We start from the raw sequence: 18939 nt of genomic DNA, 5'->3' as shown, positions 1-18939 counted from the left end.
AGTGGAGCCTTGAGTTGCTTACACCAAGCCCCACCCCTCTGTGCTCTGCAGGTGCTTCTTAACTAGGGCAAGTGTGCCTGAGAGCCAGAGCAGCAGCATGCCTCTTCCCTAGAAGACCAGCACAAACCCCACACAGGCACCAACTCTACTGACCATAGAGTGCTGCAAACCTTAAACTCTAGGGGAAATAGGATCTGGCCTCTTTTAACAAGCAGACCAAAATACACATAGTTAAAACTTTCCACACAGGACAAGATCCAAACACTCCCCACTTCAGGCAAGGGAAATTCTATAGACGACTGACCTGAGGGAAAGAACAGCCAAAACACAACACCAAAGTGCACACAGCATACACCAGAAACACTTCTTGAAGCACCAGGCCCTGACCAGTATAAGATGTCTTCTTAATATAGATATTACTCATAGGAGCAGGAAACATAACAGGCTTTATTAACATGCAGAAGACAGAGACCTAGACAAAATGCCAAGATGGAGGAATTCACCGCAAAAGAAAGAACAAGAAGAAGTCACAGCCAGGGATTTAATAAAAAACAGATATAAATAAGATGCCTAAACCAGAATTTAAAATAAGAATCATAAGGATATTAGCTGGGCTTGAGAAAAGCTTAGAAGACACCAGTGAGTCCCTTACCACAGAGATAAAAGACCTAAAAACTAGTCAGGCCAATATAAAAAATGTTATAAATAAGACACAAAACCAACTGGATGTAATGACCACAGGATGAAAGAAGCAGAGGAACAAATAAGTGATATAGAGGATAAAATTATGGAAAATAATGAAGCTGAAAAGAAGAGGGAAAGGGGCGCCTGGGTGGCTCAGTTGGTTAAGCGACTGCCTTCGGCTCAGGTCATGATCCTGGAGTCCCGGGATCGAGTCCCACATCGGCCTCCCTGCTCGGCAGGGAGTCTGCTTCTCCCTCTGACCCCCCTCCCTCTCGTGCTCTCTGTCTCTCATTCTCTCTCTCGCAAAAAAATAAATAAAATCTTAAAAAAAAAAAAAAAAGAAGAGGGAAAGAAAAACATTGGATCATGAATGTAGACTTAGGGAACTCAGCAACTCCATAAAGCATAATAACATTCATAACACAGAAATCCCAGAAGAAGAAATGAGGGGAAAAGGAGGCAGGTTTACTTGAACAGTTTATAGCTGAAAACTTCCCTAATCTGGGGAAGGAAATTGACATCTAAATCCAGGAGGCACAGAGAACTCCCATCGAAATCAACAAAAACAGGCGAACACCAAGACATATCATAGTAAAAATTGCAAAATATAGATATAAGGAAAGAAACCTGAAAGCAGCAAGGGGGAAAAAAAAACCCTAACTTACAAAGGGAGACAAATAAGGTTAGCAACAGATCTATCCACAGAAACTTGGCAAACCAGAAGAAAGTGGCATGATATGTGCTGAATGGGAAAAATATGCAGCCAAGAATACTTTATCCAGCAAGGCTATCATTCACAAGAGAAGGTGAGAGAGACAAAGAGTTTCCCAGACTAACAAAAACTAAAGTAGTTCATGACAACTAAACCAGCCCTGCAAGAAATATTAAAGGGGACTCTGAGTGGGAAAGAAAGACCAAAAGCAACAAAGACTAGAAAGGAACGGAGAGGGGCACTTGGATGGCTCAGTCGGTTAAACAGCTGCCTTCAGCTCAGGTCGGATCCCAGAGTCCTAGGATCAAGTCCCACATTGGGGGGGTTGGGGATGGGGGGGTGGGCGGGTGTCCCTGCTCAGTGGGGAGTCTGCTCCTCCCTCTCCTTCTGCCCTTCCCCTGGTTTGTGCTCTCTCTCTCACTCACTCTCTCTCTCAAATAAATAAACAAAATCTTAAAAAAAAAAAAAAGAAAAAGAAAGGAACAGAGAAAAATCCTAGGAATATCAACTTTACAGGTAACATAGATCAATGGAACAGAATAGAAAACCCAGAAATCGACCCACAACTAAATGGTCAACTAATCTTTGACAAAGAAGGAAAGAATATCCAATGGAAAAAAGACAGTCTCTTCAACAAATGATGTTGGGAAAACTGAACAGCTATGTGCAAAAGAATGAAACTAGATGACTTTCTTACGCCATACACAAAAATAAATTCAAAATGGATGAAAGACCTAAATGTGAGACAGAAAACCATCAAAATCTTGGAGGAAAACACAGGCAACAACTTCTTTGACCTTGGCCATAGCAACTTCTTATTAGACATGTCTCTAGAGGCTAAGGAAACAAAAGCAAAAATTAACTATTGGGACTTCATCAAAATAAAAAGCTTCTGCACAGCAAAGGAAACCATCAACAGAACTGAAAGGCAACCTACAGAATGAGAGAAGATATTTGCAATGACATATTTGATAAAGGGTGAGTATTCAAAATCTATAAAGAATTTATCAAACTCAACACCCCAAAAAACCCACAAATAATCCAGTTAAGAAATGGGCAGAAGACAGGAGTAGATATTTTTCCAAAGAAGACATACAGATGGCCAACAGACACATGAAAAGATGCTCAACATCACTCATTATCAGGGAAATACAAATCAAAACCACAATGAGATACCACCTCACACAGGTCAAAATGGCTAAAATTAATAACACAGGAAGAAAACAGATGTTGGTGAGGATGTGGAGAAAGGGGAACCCACTTACACTGTTAGTGGGAATGTAAACTGGTGCAGCCACTCTGGAAAACAGTATGAAGGTTGCTCAGAAAGTTAAAAGTAGAACTACCCTACGACCCAGCAATTGCACTACTAGGTATTTACCCAAAGGATAAAAAAATACTGACTCAAAGGGGCACATGCACCCCGATATTTATAGCAGCATTATCAACAATAGCCAAATTATGGAAACAGCCCAAATGTCCATCAACTGATGAATGGATAAAGAAGATGTAGTGTATATATACAATGGAATATTACTCAGCCATCAAAAACCGAAATTTTACCATTTGCAACAATGTGGATGGAGCTAGAGTGTATTATGCTAAGCAAAATAAGTCAGTCAGAGAAAGACAAATACCATATTATTTCACTCATATGTGGAATTTAAGAAACAAAACAAATGAACATAGGGAAGGGAAAGAAAAAAAAGAGGGAAACAAACCATAAGAGACTCTTAACTATAGAGAACAAACTGAGGGTTGATGGAGGGGCGGTGAATGGGGAATCACTAAATGGGTGATGGGCATTAAGGAGGGCACTTGTGATGAACACTGGGTGTTATATGTTAGTTAGGAATCACTAAATTCTACTCCTGAAACCAATATTACACTATATGTTAACTAACTAGAATTTAAATAAAAACTTTTAGAAAGTGAAGTTTTTATTTATTGAAGTAATCTCTACACCCACCATGGTGCTTGAACTCAGGACCCTAAGGTCAAGAGTCACATGCTCTTCTGACTGAGCCACCTAGGTGCCCCTAGCATTTCACTTTTAAAGTTTGTATCTTTGGAAGATGGTTGAAAGCTCTCAAGCTACTTGTTAAAAAGAAAACCACAAGCCCAAAGTGGCATCACCTAGATTAAGGCCCCAGGTCAATAAATCAAAACTTAATACCTAACCTGACTATAGTTTCAGCCCCCTTGAAATGTAACCTTTAACCAGTCAACATGGAAATTTCCTGGTCAGCACTGTAAATTACTGATAGACCCCTTTTATTTTCCTTAGGAGGGCAACCCTCCCTAAAATAATGGATTCTTTGCTAATAATTTCCTTTATTTTCCACTTCCTTTCTACCTTCGAAAAACCTTTCCTTTTCTGTAGCCCTTTGGAGCTCCCATCTACTTGCTGGATGGGATACTGCCTGATGGATAAGTTGGTTAATAAAGCCAATTGCATCTTTAAAATTTATTGCATTGAATTTTTGTTATTTAACATACTCATCTGCTACTTAAGTGTATGGAATTATAAATCAGTTGATTGAACAAATCTTTTTTACTGTTTTTTTTTCTTATTTGCATATTTAACACATTTTTGTCAAAGTACTATTGCTTTTAGTTTTTCTTTTTCTTCTTTTTTTGTTAGAGAGGCAGGGAAAGGTGGGGGAGGGGCAGAGGGAGAGAGAAAATCTTAAGCAGGCTCCACACCTGATGTGGGGCTCAATCTCACAACACTGAGATCATGACCTGAGCCCAAATCAAGAGTCAGACACTTACCCAACTGAGCCACCGAGGCACCCCACTTTTAGTTTTTAATCGTAAATTTTAAGGAATATCTAAATCATTAGTTAAATTATTTCTGGGGGGGAAGTACTTATTTCTTTCTGTTGTGAATTATTAACAAGCTCCTGACAAATTTGAAATCTCAGTTTACTAAATTTCAAAACGTAAATTGCTCATAAAAGGATATAGCTGTGGGAATATACATATTTCTTCATATCTTTCTATGTCATCATTATAGAAAACCATGAAAACTATATTATGGTTTGAGATAAAAAACAAAGCGATTCTCAGGGGGAGAAAAATCGTGTAGAGTTTTACCTGGGTGGTTTGGGCGGCGGGGAGAGGGCAGGAACTGTTCTTTCCTGGAAGAAGACAAGAATCAATAGTTCTAATCATCTAATGCTTTAGAAAAGAAAATTGAGATTCTGGGTTCCTGATGTTATAGAATAGCCAGTTGGTGTGTTAACTCTTTACTAATTTGACAGACATGTATTGAAAATAAGTATATGCCAAGACAGTGCTGAGGTTATAGACACAAACATGAATGTGAAACTGCATGCCTTCCTCCAGGTGCTTAGTAGAACCAAGGGGATGTACTCAAATATACAGAAAACAGTGAGATAAAATTGCTAGTAAATGAGCAACTAAAAAATACTATGGTAGAAATGCATACAAGATGCTGACAAGGGGGCTCCTGCGTGGCTCAGTTGGTTAAGCGTCTACCTTCAGCTCAGGTCATGATCCCGGGGTCCTGGGATCGAGTCCTACATCAGGCTCCCTGCTCAGTCTGCTTCTCCCTCTGCCCCCACCCCCTCTTGTGCTCTCTCTCACTCTCTCTCTCAAATACATAAATAAATAAAATCTTTAAAAAAAAAGGGGTGCTGACAAAGACATGAATCCTTCTGAGGATGTCAGTGAAGGCCTCCCCAAGAAGATGGCATCTAACCTGTAGGAAAAAGGCTGAGTAGAAGTTCCCAATGAGGGAATTTCATTCTAACAGAAGAGAAGGCACGGGCCACACTGCAGAGTGATAAAAGAAAAGAATGATGTGGTCGTAAAACAAATTACATGCTGTATAAAGTTGTTAACTGAATAATGCATCCCCCTCATTTCTTTTCAACCCATACATCCTAAAGCGTTTCAAAGAAGGGCAAGATGAAAAAAACTGTCTTAGTGGGGGAGGTTTCTTAATGGATAAGAAAAGCAAGACTTACGAATATTATTTAACAAATCCACTTGCTTGTCAAATCTAAGAGACTTTCAGTTTTTTTAAAACACCCTTAATTTGTAGACCACTAAGAAAACACCCTTCTAGTTAAACTGTGATGTACTTTTGATCATAAGATGCATATCCCAATTTCAAAAATATGCTTTCTATGTGCTAGCTACTGCTGTAAGTACCATAGAAGGATTAATGCAGTCACCTACAAAACAACCTGTGAGAGGCACTATCACCATCACCATCATCATCCCCACTTAATTGATGGAGAGACTGAGCTACCATGGAGTTAAGGGGCTTTTGCGCCTAGACACTACTCCTTCTTAAGGCCTACTGTCACCTGCTTATAAAGTGGTGTCATAGTCGGAGCTTGGCTCCTCCTTCACCTCCACTGCATGGGGGTGTTGTGGAGAAGTCTCCACCTCTCTGAGCCCAGATTGCTCATCTAGAAATGCAGACATACCTTGCAAGACTCAGTGAGGATGTCCTAAACACTGTGGGTAAACACCTAGTAAAAAAAAAAGCACCTGACAGGTAGAAAGTCATCAATAAAGTGTAGCTCATTATTACTTTTGAGAAATCTAGAAGCCACTAGCCCCAGGAAAGTGATTCTCCTAATCGTGAATAACACCCAATAACTTCAAAATGTTGGCCAAATCAATAAGAGCCTGCAGTACACATCTTTGATCCCAGGTGTGGCCTTCAATACTCACATACAAGCTCAGGACCAAAAGGAATTAAATCTGGTTAATTACAACTTTATGAAAACAGAGTAGATCTCAATGTCAATTTTACTGCCATCTACATTTCCCTTAATGAAGTCTTTTGTGTTTTCATTTTCTTGGAGATTTGTGTTGCTGACAAATTCTGTGAAATTTAAAAGGAAAGAACTTCAAATCTCTATGACAAAAAAAAAAAAAAAAGAAAAATATTAAGTCTATCTACATGGCTCCCAGCAATCAGTTTGAATACCTTTATTTACCTCACTGAATGTAATGAGTCTCTTCAAATCATATGAGAACATGAGTGTGTCTAGCATAGTCTCTGGACATAGTAGATATTTTTTTTTATTGATATAAAAAGGAGTAGAAAGGAGGGAATACCTAAAGAAATTTCTAGAAATAATTTGCAAGGTTGTGTTTTCCACAGGAGTGGGGGTAATGCATATTTTTCTACATTTTCCTCTTATAGTCCTTGACTATTTATTCAATTGCTGCCATTTAGAGTATGTGTTAGGCAGTGTGCAAGGTATCGGGAACACCACAGCTGTGCAGCCCAGCCCTGCACTCCAGGAGCTCAGGGGAATGGAGGTACAGTGAGAGGCCCACTCATGTGCTAAGTGCCATGAGAGAGCAGCTCATGAGCCTGAGGGTTAGTCTTGCAGGTCACTCTGAGAAGACCACACCCAAGGTGAGGGAGCACAGTTGGGAGTTGTCAAATGAAGGATCCAGACAGAATTTTTGTTTCCTCCATGCTGTGCTAAAGGCGTGGGATCCTGAAGCTTGGAATCCAGTACCAAGGCTGCTGCCTCCCAGAGCCCCGCGTCACACTCAGACTCACAAACACACATACATGAACACACATGCTTACAGACACGCATGCTCACAACACATGGGCTCACAAACACATGATCACATATAGTCACAAATACACACACATTCACAAACACACCCAACCACAAACACACACAAGCTCACAAACACATGCTCACAAACACACACACTCACAAACACACATGCTTCCAAACACCCCCACAGCAAGGGCAGTTGGCTACAGAGGTCTGCAAGGACTCCCCCAGTTTTAACACTGAGAGCCCAAGTCCCGGGGAACCCTCCTCTGTCCAGCAAATCTGGAAGGTTGGTCACCACTGTCCCCCTGCTCAAAGCTCGGCCCCTTCCTCCAGCTCTAATCAGACATCCCTTCCCTCATACCTCCTTTCCCCTAACACAGAGCTTCTCAAGCTTCAAAGTGCACAGAACTAACTGAGGGCTTGGAAAAACATGGACTCCTTGACCCACTTCCAGAGCATCCATTAGGTGGGTCTGGGGTGAGGCTAGGGAACTTTATGCCCAGGAAGCCCCTAAATGGTGCTGAAGCTATCTGTTATTCGAGCAGCACTAACCAGTACAATGCCTTCTAGGAGTTTATTGTATGGAGCAAACTCTCAGGAGGACATTCACCAAGCATCATCTGACCAACCCTCCACGCCGGCCCCACAAGCTTCCCAGCAAGCCAAGACCCAGGCAGGGATTTCAGAAAGGGCACAGGAAGAGGGAGATATGGGAACCCCTGTCTCTCTTAAAGCTAATGTTCTTTCAAAATACAACACTTTATGCAACTTGAATGTCCAATGATGCATGAATGAATAAGCAAAATGTAGTGTGGCCAAACAATAGAATACTATTCAACCTTAAAAAAGAAGGAAAGTCTGTCATGTGCTACATGAGTGAACCTTGAGAACATTATGCTAAGTGAATTAAGCCAGACACAAAAGGGCAAATGTATGATTCCACGTATTTCAGGTACCTAAAATTGTCAAATTCATAGAGTTGGAGAGCAGATTGGTAGTTGTTCATGGATTCAGGAGATGGATGGTGTTGATGGTCTCACAACAACATAAGTGTACTTAATGCCACTGAACTATACTCGTAACATGGTTAAAATAGTAAATTTTATGTTATGTTTATGTACCACAATTCAAAATAAAAGATAAAATGAAATGCTTTGTTGCGAAGCCACAACTCTGCCCCCGCTCAAAGCTTCTCTGCTAATGTGGCAAGCATGCTCTCAGCAGGGCTCTTTTTCACAAAATCCAAAGGCCACCACTCTTCTGTTTTAAGATTTATTTTTTTATTTGAGAGAGAGAGAGAGCACGCACGTGCGAGTGCTGGGGGGTAGGGGCAGAAGGAGAAGAGACAAATTTAAGCAGACTCTGCGCTGAGCACGGAGCCCAACTCGGGGTTAGATCTCACCACCCTGAGATCATGACCTGACTGAAACCAAGAGTCAGATGCTTAACCGACTGCGCCACCCAGGAGCCCTGCCACCACTTTTTATAGTGACATTATTTTGCAAAGGAATCAACTCTGATTTGATTCCGATAATGAGGCTGACATAAGGTAAAATATATTCCATCAAAGTTTTTCCCTTGAAGAAAACTCATCAGGAAAATTTACCTGGTACTGGCTTTTTCTTTTCTCTAATATTTGCAGGAAAAGTCAAACCATCTGCCATCATTAGATGTTTAGCTCACTTTTAGCCCACCTGACAAAAATGTTCTAAGAAGGGCGCCTGGGTGGCTCAGTCATTAAGCATCTGCCTTCAGCTCAGGTTATGATCCCAGGGTCCTGGGATCGAGCCCCGCATCGGGCTCTCTGCTCGGCAGGAAACCTGCTTCTCTCTCTCCCACTCCCCTTCTTGTGTTCCCTCTCTCGCTGTGTCTCTCTCTGCCAAATAAATAAATAAAATCTTTTAAAAAAAAGATGTTCTGAGAAGATTAACAGCCTTTTTCAAACAAATCCACTGGCTGAGAGAGGAATAAGGAGCAGGATTTCATAATGCAGGTGAAAAATTCTTAAATGAATGAGATTTTGCAAGGAAGGCCTTACATCTAACTGTTAAGGAAGCTAAACTCCCCAGAGAAATATTTACATCTGCCAACATCAGTTCCTAAAATTGCCACTAAGCATTTGCTCATTTGAATGAAGATCCCCTTGTAGTTGTGCTTTTAAGAAATCTAAAGACAAAATCATACAGAAACAAGGAGCTCCTCCTGGCAAAATCAATTCTAAATTAAGTCCACTCATACTGGAGGAAACTGTCTTATTTCTTTACATCTCAGGCCACAGAGACTTGGAGCCTACAAACTTTCAAGACTTTTGGTGCAAAACAGCATTATGAAGTAGGAGAATCCTGGGTGAGGTACCCCATGGGTCGGCCACCCGATAGTCTTGCACACCCCCCTTGCCCTCCTTTCCTTGACTGTGGAGATAAGGCTAAAAACCTTTACACCTGGGAGTGGCCAACTTCCCTCGTTCTGGCACATGATACATAAGCAGAAGTTTGAAAGCTTTTAAATGTGAATAATTCTTGTTTTCCTTCTGCACTTTGCCATCACCCTCATTTCCCTTCTCACCTTCTTTCTCCCTGGAATGCAAGCTTAGTGCCTCTAAGTGCAGTAGCTTCATCTTCACATGGGGGTCTACAAGCTAAGAGTGGCAAATTATGGAGAGAATCTGAATCCATCTCACCACCTATAAACAGCCAGCCCCCAACCCCTGACTTTTTATTGCATGAGACAAACAAATGATAGAGTGGACAGGGCTGGTGCTCTGCCTTAACGCAGACAGGGCATCTGTTCCCCAGCTGCTGGGAGTGTTGGCTGCTCCCAGCTCACAGATTCGTTCAGAACATCTTCAGCCTTTCTCAGAAATGCCTTGGAGATATTAAGCCTTCCCCATGGAGGTGGCTCAAAGCAAAGGACTGACTGACATGGGAATTTGCAAGGCAAGCCCCCACCTCCCGCCTCAAGTGGACTAACTGTAGGGGTCTTCATGCTGCAGAGCTCCCCATGGGATCAGACTGCAGCCAGACCCCAGTGGAGCCCACATCGTTCCCTTGCTTCTCCCCCTTCCTTGCCCAGTGTTTTCTGCTGTGGGGTATCTGGCAGGCAGAGTCAGCTGCCAGAAAGTGAAGTCCCCAGGAGCTAACGTAACCAGTAGCTGCTAGTGCTGGGTAAAGACTACTCACAGGTTCAGCTGTGTCCCCCTCAAATTATAGGTTGAAGCCCTATTACCCAGGGCCTTTATTTGGAGATAGGGTCTTTAAAGAAGTGATTAAGGTAAAATGAGGCCATTAGGATGGACCTCAATCCAATCTGACTGGGGTCCTTATAAGAGGAGACGTGGGGGCATGTGGGTGGCTCAGTTGTTTGAGCATCTGCCTTCGGCTCAGGTCATGATCCCAGGATCCTGGGATCGAGCCCCACATTGCTCAGCGGGCAGTGTGCTTCTCCCTCTCCCTCTGCTGCCCCCCCGCTTGTGCTCTCACTCTCTCTCTCTGTCAAAATAAATTAAAAAAAAAAAAAAGGAGGAAATGTGGACACACAAAGAGCCATGGGGGCATTAACAGGCACAAATGAGCAGCCATGTGAGGACACCATAGAAGACTGTTGTCTACGGGCCAAGGAGGGAGGCCTGAGGAGAAACCAACCCTGCGAAGACCTTGATCTCAGACCTCTAACCCCCAGACCCATGAGAAAATAAGTCTGCCTTGTTATAACAGCCCTAGCCAACTGATAAGGCCTGTAACAGGAATGATTTTCTTAGACAGGCAACACTGCTGCTTGGTTTCTCATGTTGTTCCTGGATCCTTATCCTAAAGGCTACCTAATGATACAGTGATCCATCTAAAATTCTTTTATTAAATTCCTTTCAGCTTAGAGGCACCTGGGTGGCTCAGTCATTGGAGCGTCTGCCTCCGGCTCAGGTCATGATCTCAGGGTTCTGTGATGGAGTCCCACATCAGGTTCCCTGCTCCATGGACAGCCTGCTTCTTCCTCTCCCTCTGCCTGCCACTCCCCCTGCTTGTGCATGCTCTCTCTCTCTGTCAAATAAATAAATAATCTTAAATAAATAAATAAATAAATAAATAAATAAATAAATAAATCCCTTTCAGCTTAAACTAGCCAGAGAGGATATAGATGTTTGTAATTAAAAACCTTGGCTAACACAGACATATGCAAAAAGTGATTCCATCACAAGTGACCCGATATTGAGATGATGTATTTAGACCATGTCACAGTGGGCAACAGGTAGACTACATTAGGAGCCCATAAATTAATTGATGTTGTGCAAAATGTATTTATTCAACAAATGCTATTAAGTGCCCTTATGTACCAGTGACTGATGGAATCGGTGAGTATTTCTCTTTAAATTCCTATTCATTCTCCTATTACTTTTGTAAAATACCATATATAATAGTATTTAAGATCTATGAAATATATGCACTACTGTCAGAGCTAGAATATACTGTTAAATCATTTTAAGGCTTTGATTATTGAAGTGAAATTCTAAATGTACCTAAATGAGTTTAACCCAAGTTAGCAGTGATGTCTGATATTTACCTTTAGAGGAATCTATTGGGTAGCAAATGCCGGTTTTCCACATTTGAGATCATTGATATGAGAAAAGGGCACTTTTACTTTGGACTTTTGCAGAGGTGCTAAGTAACATTATGAGCAATGGGATTTAAAGAGGGGCCTCTGAAGCTTATAACTTTATTAGGATTCTGATTTACCTTGTGGGCTATTTCCCTTGCTTCCAAAGCTTGTTTATTAGCTTACGATTCCAATAAGGCTCAAACTTAGGGGGAAAGACGGCCATCAACCCCATCAGCTGTGCTCCCCTCCTGCAGTGCTGGGTTTCAAGGAGGGAGAGCATGTCCTGTGATCATATAGAAACTGCTTAAAAGCATAAAGTTGAACAAAAATCAAAATGGATGCACTAATGATTCAGCAAGGCTCTATTTTAAGTAACCTTTTTCCTCTCTTCTGCAAACCTCCCCTCCTCCCTTCTTAGCCCTTTGTTTCAGGAAACCGGTAGGGCCCCGAAAAATACTGAGGCTGGAAGCACCTACCCAATTCCTGCCAAACCTGGCTAGATCCTGTATTTCCCTATAAGCCCCCCAGCCTCTTCCTCTGGGAGAGCTTGCAGTTTTTTGAAGGCCATAGCCTGCTGCAGCCTCCTTTGCCTGGCAAAGCCATAAAGCTCTTGTTCCTCTTTATCCCAAACTCTGTCTTGACGTTATGTTTTCTCCCCAAAACACAGAGGTCGATTTTCGACAACAATGTCAAAGAGACTTCTTGTCAAGCACATTAAAAATTGATGCCCACTTTCACAGCTCAGCTCACAAGAAAATGGCATTCATTTTTGTCTAATTACAAAACAACATTTTTATCAAAATAAATGTGGTGCCATTGTCATATCCAACTGATACGAAGAGGTCAATAGAAATGCTCAATTGGTGGGAACCCATGTCTGCAACATGGCGTTCTCTGAGAGCAGATGTCCTGATTTCGGACATTTCCTCCTTGTACTTCTTTATCCTGATCATCTTCAGAGATTACCTGATGTCAGGTGTCTCTTTATCCCAGGTCTGTTGGTGTTAAGTATCATTATCAATGATGTTTTGTTGTCATTTCTTAGAAGACAATTTTGGAAGATTATTTTTTTTAATTTAAATTCAATTAGCCAATATATATGGTTATTCTCTTAATAACTCTTTTCTAAACCAAGAGTTAGCAAATTATAGCCAGAAGCCAAGCCCCACCCACTGCCTATTTCTATAAGTAAACTTTTATTGGAAAATATGTACACCCAATTTTCTTTTTATGTCTCCAGCTGCTATCTTGCTATAACCTCAGAGTTTGAGTATTTGGGACAGACTGTATGGCCGATAAAGCCTAAAATACATACTATCTCCCCTATGCAGAAAAAATTCACCAACTCCTGATCTAAATTATGAAAAAAGTGAAAAGATAACTTAACACCAGTATAGGTAAAACATAATATTATATGTTTACATTTGAGGCAAAGAATATAAAACTTAATGTATTTATATGTTTATTTCTCTTTATTATTCCTCTTTAACCTCTATATTTTTCAAATATGGTACAATAAAAGTGTAAAATCCCGTTAACAGGGAAAAGATTTAATATAATTTATTTGCTACACATGAAATGGCATAATATTATTTGAAGTTAGACTATAAAGTTGTGTATTGTAAATCTTAGGGCAACAACTCAAGATATTTCTTAAAAGAAGACAGACAATAATCCCATAGTGGAAATAAAATGAAATCATAAGTAACTGTGGGGTAATTAATACACAGATCTAGAGGCTGAGAGATTTTTCATAGAAATGGGTTAAATATCAAGAAGAACTATCATATTTAATCCTTACATAATGTTGGCTGAAATAAAACTATTACATTTGCTGTATGAATCAATCTACACAAGTTCATACAGAACACAAGAAGAAATGAGAGCCTGGTGAACTGAAGTGTTTCCAGACACCGGGAAAACATTTTCACAGAAGATAGTAGGTGAGGTTATACTGAGGCCGCAGAGTTGGAGAGAAGTACTGGTTAACTTACTGTACATAAAACCAGCAACAGTGACCTCTAGAGTAGAGGTGAGGGATTGGCTGCCTTGGATAGGTATAGATAGCATCACCACGCAGCTGGGGGCAAATTGTACCTCCTAACAGGAGTATAGAATAAACCCAGAGAGAACGTAAAAAGAGATATTTTCCAAATTCTTTCAAAGGAAAATTGCTCAAGCTCTCGGGAAACCTAGCCAGTGAATACAGTACCGATCGGTGAGATCTTGGAACAACTAGAGAATTGAGGATGACCTCCAGCTATTGCGATCAGGAAGGGTTTGTGAGAGAAAGCTACTGCAGAGGACAGGATTCTAGGCTCACCAGGTAATATTCCAATGGGTAGTGGGCTTTCACAGGCCAGCAGGAGGTGCCACCTGCTTGATGGCAACGGTCTATGTCTGAAAGCTCAGGATTCGGTGCACGCACAGGAAGGGTGGGACGTTTGGAGGAGTTTGAACCTCTGCAGGGCAGGGACAGTGCCTTATTCACCACATTCCAAAACACTTACTAAAATTGCCTTGCTCAAAATTCACTCTCAATAAACATCTACTGGATTAAGTTAGATTGGAATCAATCTTTGCCAGTTATTCTGTGAAAATATCTGAATTCAAAAAAAGCAAGATATGTGTCTATATTTAAGGATAGTAAAGATTCTCTGAATGACAAAGCTAGAGACAAGTCAATCTTACATCTTCTTTTCAGTTTGTTTATTCGTTCAATATATCATGTATCTACTTATGCCTGGTGTAATGCTGTGCACTCCAGATGAAATAGTGAGTGGTCTCTGATCAAATGGACTTACTGTCTTGCCAGGGAAACAGGCAAAGTATTAAAATACAAGGAATAATTCACATATATTGTGACTGAAAAAATAATAATAATAAACACACAGGCCTCTAGAACCTATAGCTCTAAATGGTCTTTGAAATGTTATTAAGTACAGATACTTTACCTCTATTCTATAAGTATTGTTGAGAATATCTATCTTCTATGAAACTGTTCCACTTGAGATATATCTTATGTTTTTCTCAGCTGTCAACTGCTGGGAACTATATCCTGTATGGCGGAGTTCTCTTGTTTATCATATAAATCGATGATCATAATGATGTTACATCTTTGTAAATTTGTCAGTGTAAATATGTGTGTGTTTAGGGACTATTCAGCAAATATGTGCTTTTGCTTCCTCGGGGAGTTTAAAATGTGTAGCAGCTTCAGAAATCATCACAAGCTGTGTGCAAAGGCTAAAAATGGTATTTGCTTAATTTTGCAGATGCCAAGATTCTGAGCCAAATTATTCTGATTCTGATTCCTGGAGTTTGAAGAAGGATAAACCACCACCTTCCTTTTTATAGACAGAGAAAGGTTCAGATTTCGCTCCAAGTGGGCCCCATCTGCAGCTTCCTTCATGTTTGGTGTTCTCTTCGAAGCACTTAAACCCTCACTGGAGAAAAGGAGCCCACTAATGTCACTTTACATACACTTGTAATCCACCCTCTCTCATTTTGGCTTGGTATTGGCCTGACTTAGAATGAGGCTAGAGCGTTCATTCAACCAAGACCTATGCCTCGCCTGCTTTCTGTTACACACTGGGCTCGGCTTATGAGACACTCATAAGGACAGAACATTTGAAAACTTAAATGCAAACATTTGTATTTCATTCTCAATTAATTTACCAAACCTGATGTCTTCTCACCCCGGATGGTGCCTGGAAAAACAAACTCCATTGCTGCCCAATCTCCCCATGCAGGAGGGACATTGATTGATTTTTGTTAGTACACTGGTCAGTGAATCAGCTGGTCTTTCTGGCCCAGGGAGGATCATGAAGCGACCAGCCTCAGAAGTGAGAGGGGAAAGTCAAGGGATCCTTTTAGAGACTGACAAAAACTTCACGTCCCACACGCAGGCAAATCAGCACTAATTTGTAGTTTTAATTCACATGATAAGAAGAAAACTCATCATCACATGATGAGAAGAAAACTCCTCTTCATTCCTAAAGCCCATAACTCCCATCTCACCATGAGAACAATATCGGGCAAACGCAGACTGGTTTTGCCTGGCCCCTCCTCCTCAAGACTGTCCGGGTTATAAAAGAGAAGAAAGAACTGTCACAGACCAGGGGAGACTAGGGACATGACAACTAAATGCAATATGGTACCCTTTATTGGATCCTGGATTGGGAAGAGGGCATTCATGGAAAACCTGGCAAAATCTAAATACATTGTGGAATTACCTTAACAGTAATGTACTAATGTCAGTTTCCTAATTTTGACAAATGGACCACAGTAATGTATGATTGTAGTGATGGGGGAAGCTAGTGAGGGGGGTACAGGTTGTCTTTACTATCTTTGCAGCTTGTCTGCAAATCTAAAATTATGCCAAAATAAAAAGCTTGTTTTTAAAAGTCTGCTGTTATGGAAGTTGCATTGGTAATCAAGAAATAGCAAGATAACAAGGAAAGTCACATAACATTAGTTGTTCATGAATAATGTAAGGAAAACACAGATTGAAAATTTAAAGTATGACCAGATTACTAAAAGAAAAAACCCCAAAGATTATCTGGTTCTTTACTTCTCAGCACAATTAGAAGGGGATGACACTTCTCTTCATTACAGTACTCAACTCTTTTTCTATTTTTCCTTCAGTCATACTCTAGTACATTAAATTTAAAAAAAGTTTTTCTCTGTTCTTCACTCCAGATTTTTCTTAATCTCCTCAGTGAAGCAGAGTGTTGTTGTCATGACCATTCCCACTCTCCCTGTGGCTCTTTGGTTTCCCAGTAACCATTCTATCTTATTTCAATAAGAACACCTCAACTGCCTTGGGACCCACACTGAGTAGTGTCTAGTAAGACTGTGAATCAGACTGTAAAGCCCCCCAGCCAAGGCAGGACATATGTTCAAAGTTAGGACAGTGCTACTGCCTGCCTAGAATCTGAAATCTGCACAGAGGGACTTAACATATGCCACTTTGTTATTCCAGGAGCTGGACTCTCATAAAGTCTGCTACCTAGACAACTTGAATTTCCCAGATTCTGTTTTCTAGTCTGGTTCTCCAATCTTGCATCACTAAAGGAGCTCTCCTAGATTCCCCAAACTAAATTATCTTCCCGCCCCAGGCCTATTAGAGGGCCAGCCATTCACACTATTCTTCAGGAATGTTCTGGAACGTGTGCATATTTTAAGTAAATACATGGAAGTTTAGTGACTAAGTTGTTCAGCTGAGCAGCCAGATGAAATCCCACTGCATTTAACATTTACCATTAATGTCAAAATATTCTCTTCTCTGTGTTAAATCATCACTGTAAAACTTGCTGATACAGTTTAGAATTCTTTTTCTGTTTTGTTAGGCCTTGTGTAAGTTAAGAATGACTGGTCAAGAGCGCCTGGGTGGCTCAGTCAGTTAGGTGTCTGCCTTCAGCTCAGATCATGATCCCAGGGTCCTAGGATTGAGTCCAGCATCAGGCTCCTTGCTCAGCGGGGAGTTTGCTTCTCCCTCTACCCCTCCTCCCTGCTGGTGATCTCTCTCTCTCACACACACTCTCTCTCTCACTCTCTTTCAAATAAATAAATAAAATCTTTTAAAAAAAAAGAATAGTTGGTCAACTGGAGAACTTTGAACTCTGAATATTTGAAGATATTAAGGAATAATGATTAATTTTTTAGAGGAAATAATGATACGGTCTTGTCAATTTTTTTATAGAGAATCATGTGTTTGGAAATGTATACTAAAGTATTTGTTCATTAAATAAATGACTGAAATTTGCTTCAAAATGACTTAGGAACAGAGAAAAGTGGGTGAGGGAGGAAACATGTCAATAATTATCAACTCCGTGTGGTGAATACATAGGTGTTTTCTATTCTATACTCTTTCTCTACTTTTGTATGTTTGGGGTTTTCCATAATTAAAAAAATATGACAAAACAATGGCTGATCATATCTGAATTATACATTATTATTATTATAGTTACTATTATAGCAGAATTTTGTGAGTTTTGTTTGCTGAGTTGATTGAGAGATGATTAAACTGGTACATACGAAGAATTTCTACTCCTTATATCCTCTGCCATACTTGCTGATCACAGACAAGCTTACAAAGAATACTAAGTATTCTAAGAGAAGAAAGAGAAAGTTTAAGTGACTTTTCACTTCCTCCTAAGGGATACATTTTTAACTTCTTGCTAACTATGAAAGTCCAAGTCTAAATTTCTAATTTTATGATATGACATAAGGGTTAGGAAATAAATCTATTTATGAGAAAGACAATCAAGAACTCAGATTTCATCAAAGGCATTTTGGTCCTAAATTAATTTGTACAAACAGTACCTTTTAGGAAATCTGTTTGACATAAACATTTACATTTCAGTAAATTCAGTTTAGAGGAGAACAGCTAATTGGGACCTGCTATTGCTGTTTTGTTTTGATCTTTGATTTTGGGGCCTAGGAGAAGTATTTTCCTGTTCTTTCTGATATGCAAAGAAGTAAGATTAAAAGGGCACCTATGGCCATGGCATTAGGATTAGCCAGACCCCTAGAAAAGATCATCCCCAGAAATTCCATATGTATTAGCACTGGAATCCCAGAATGCTAAGCAAAATTCGTCTCATCCATATCTTGCCACTTTTTGCCCAAATTCAGAACCTCAGTTTGACATCTGTTCTATCCTCCCTTTTTGTCTGCTCTCAACTTTTTAAGATTTCAGGGTTGTAATTAATGAGTTAGGTTAGTGCATTGAAATAATTGCCCATCTTGCATGGACCCAATGCTTCCTCTCACACCAAGCCTCTGTCAGGGAGACCAGTGAATTTCTCACACATGGAAGCCACAGCATGAGCTCATGTGTACATATTTTAAATTTCTAGTTCTTTTTCATTTCTATCATCTATTTCCTTTTCTTTCTGAAAAACCAACCTATGCATTTTAAAGAATTCTGGTTATTTTTTATCCCAGTAATTCTAGGTATGGTGGTGGTTGGGGGTGGCAGGGAAGATTACATTAGCTTACCCACTCTCTTTCTAGCATTCATGGTCTGATGAAGGTGCGTATCTCTCTCTCCCCCTAGACTAGGAGCTCCATGAAGCCAAGGACTGCTTTGTCTTTATTCTTCTCATTACCAGCTCACAACAGGAAGCTAGCATAGGGTTGTTGCCCAATAATAAATGTCGAATGAAGTAGTAAATTGATTTTCTTTTAGGTGACATACAGAATGCTGATCATATTTTTTTTAACTGTGAACCATACACAAAAAAAGGAGAGCTTGAATTGATCACACCATTCCAAAAGACTCACTGCTCAAGGATTATATCTCCCATGAATTCCAAATTTGATATCAGCATCGGAATCACAAAATGCTAAGCAAAATCAGTCTCTGTTATATCTAGCCTC

The sequence above is a fragment of the Mirounga angustirostris genome, unplaced genomic scaffold (genome assembly GCF_029215605.1).
Source record: "Mirounga angustirostris isolate CCGP_5_RB_7025 unplaced genomic scaffold, mMirAng1.0.hap1 SCAF_4, whole genome shotgun sequence".
Taxonomy (NCBI): domain Eukaryota; kingdom Metazoa; phylum Chordata; class Mammalia; order Carnivora; family Phocidae; genus Mirounga; species Mirounga angustirostris.
The sequence above is the reverse complement of the archived record's forward strand: the minus strand, read 5'-3'. Positions refer to the sequence as shown.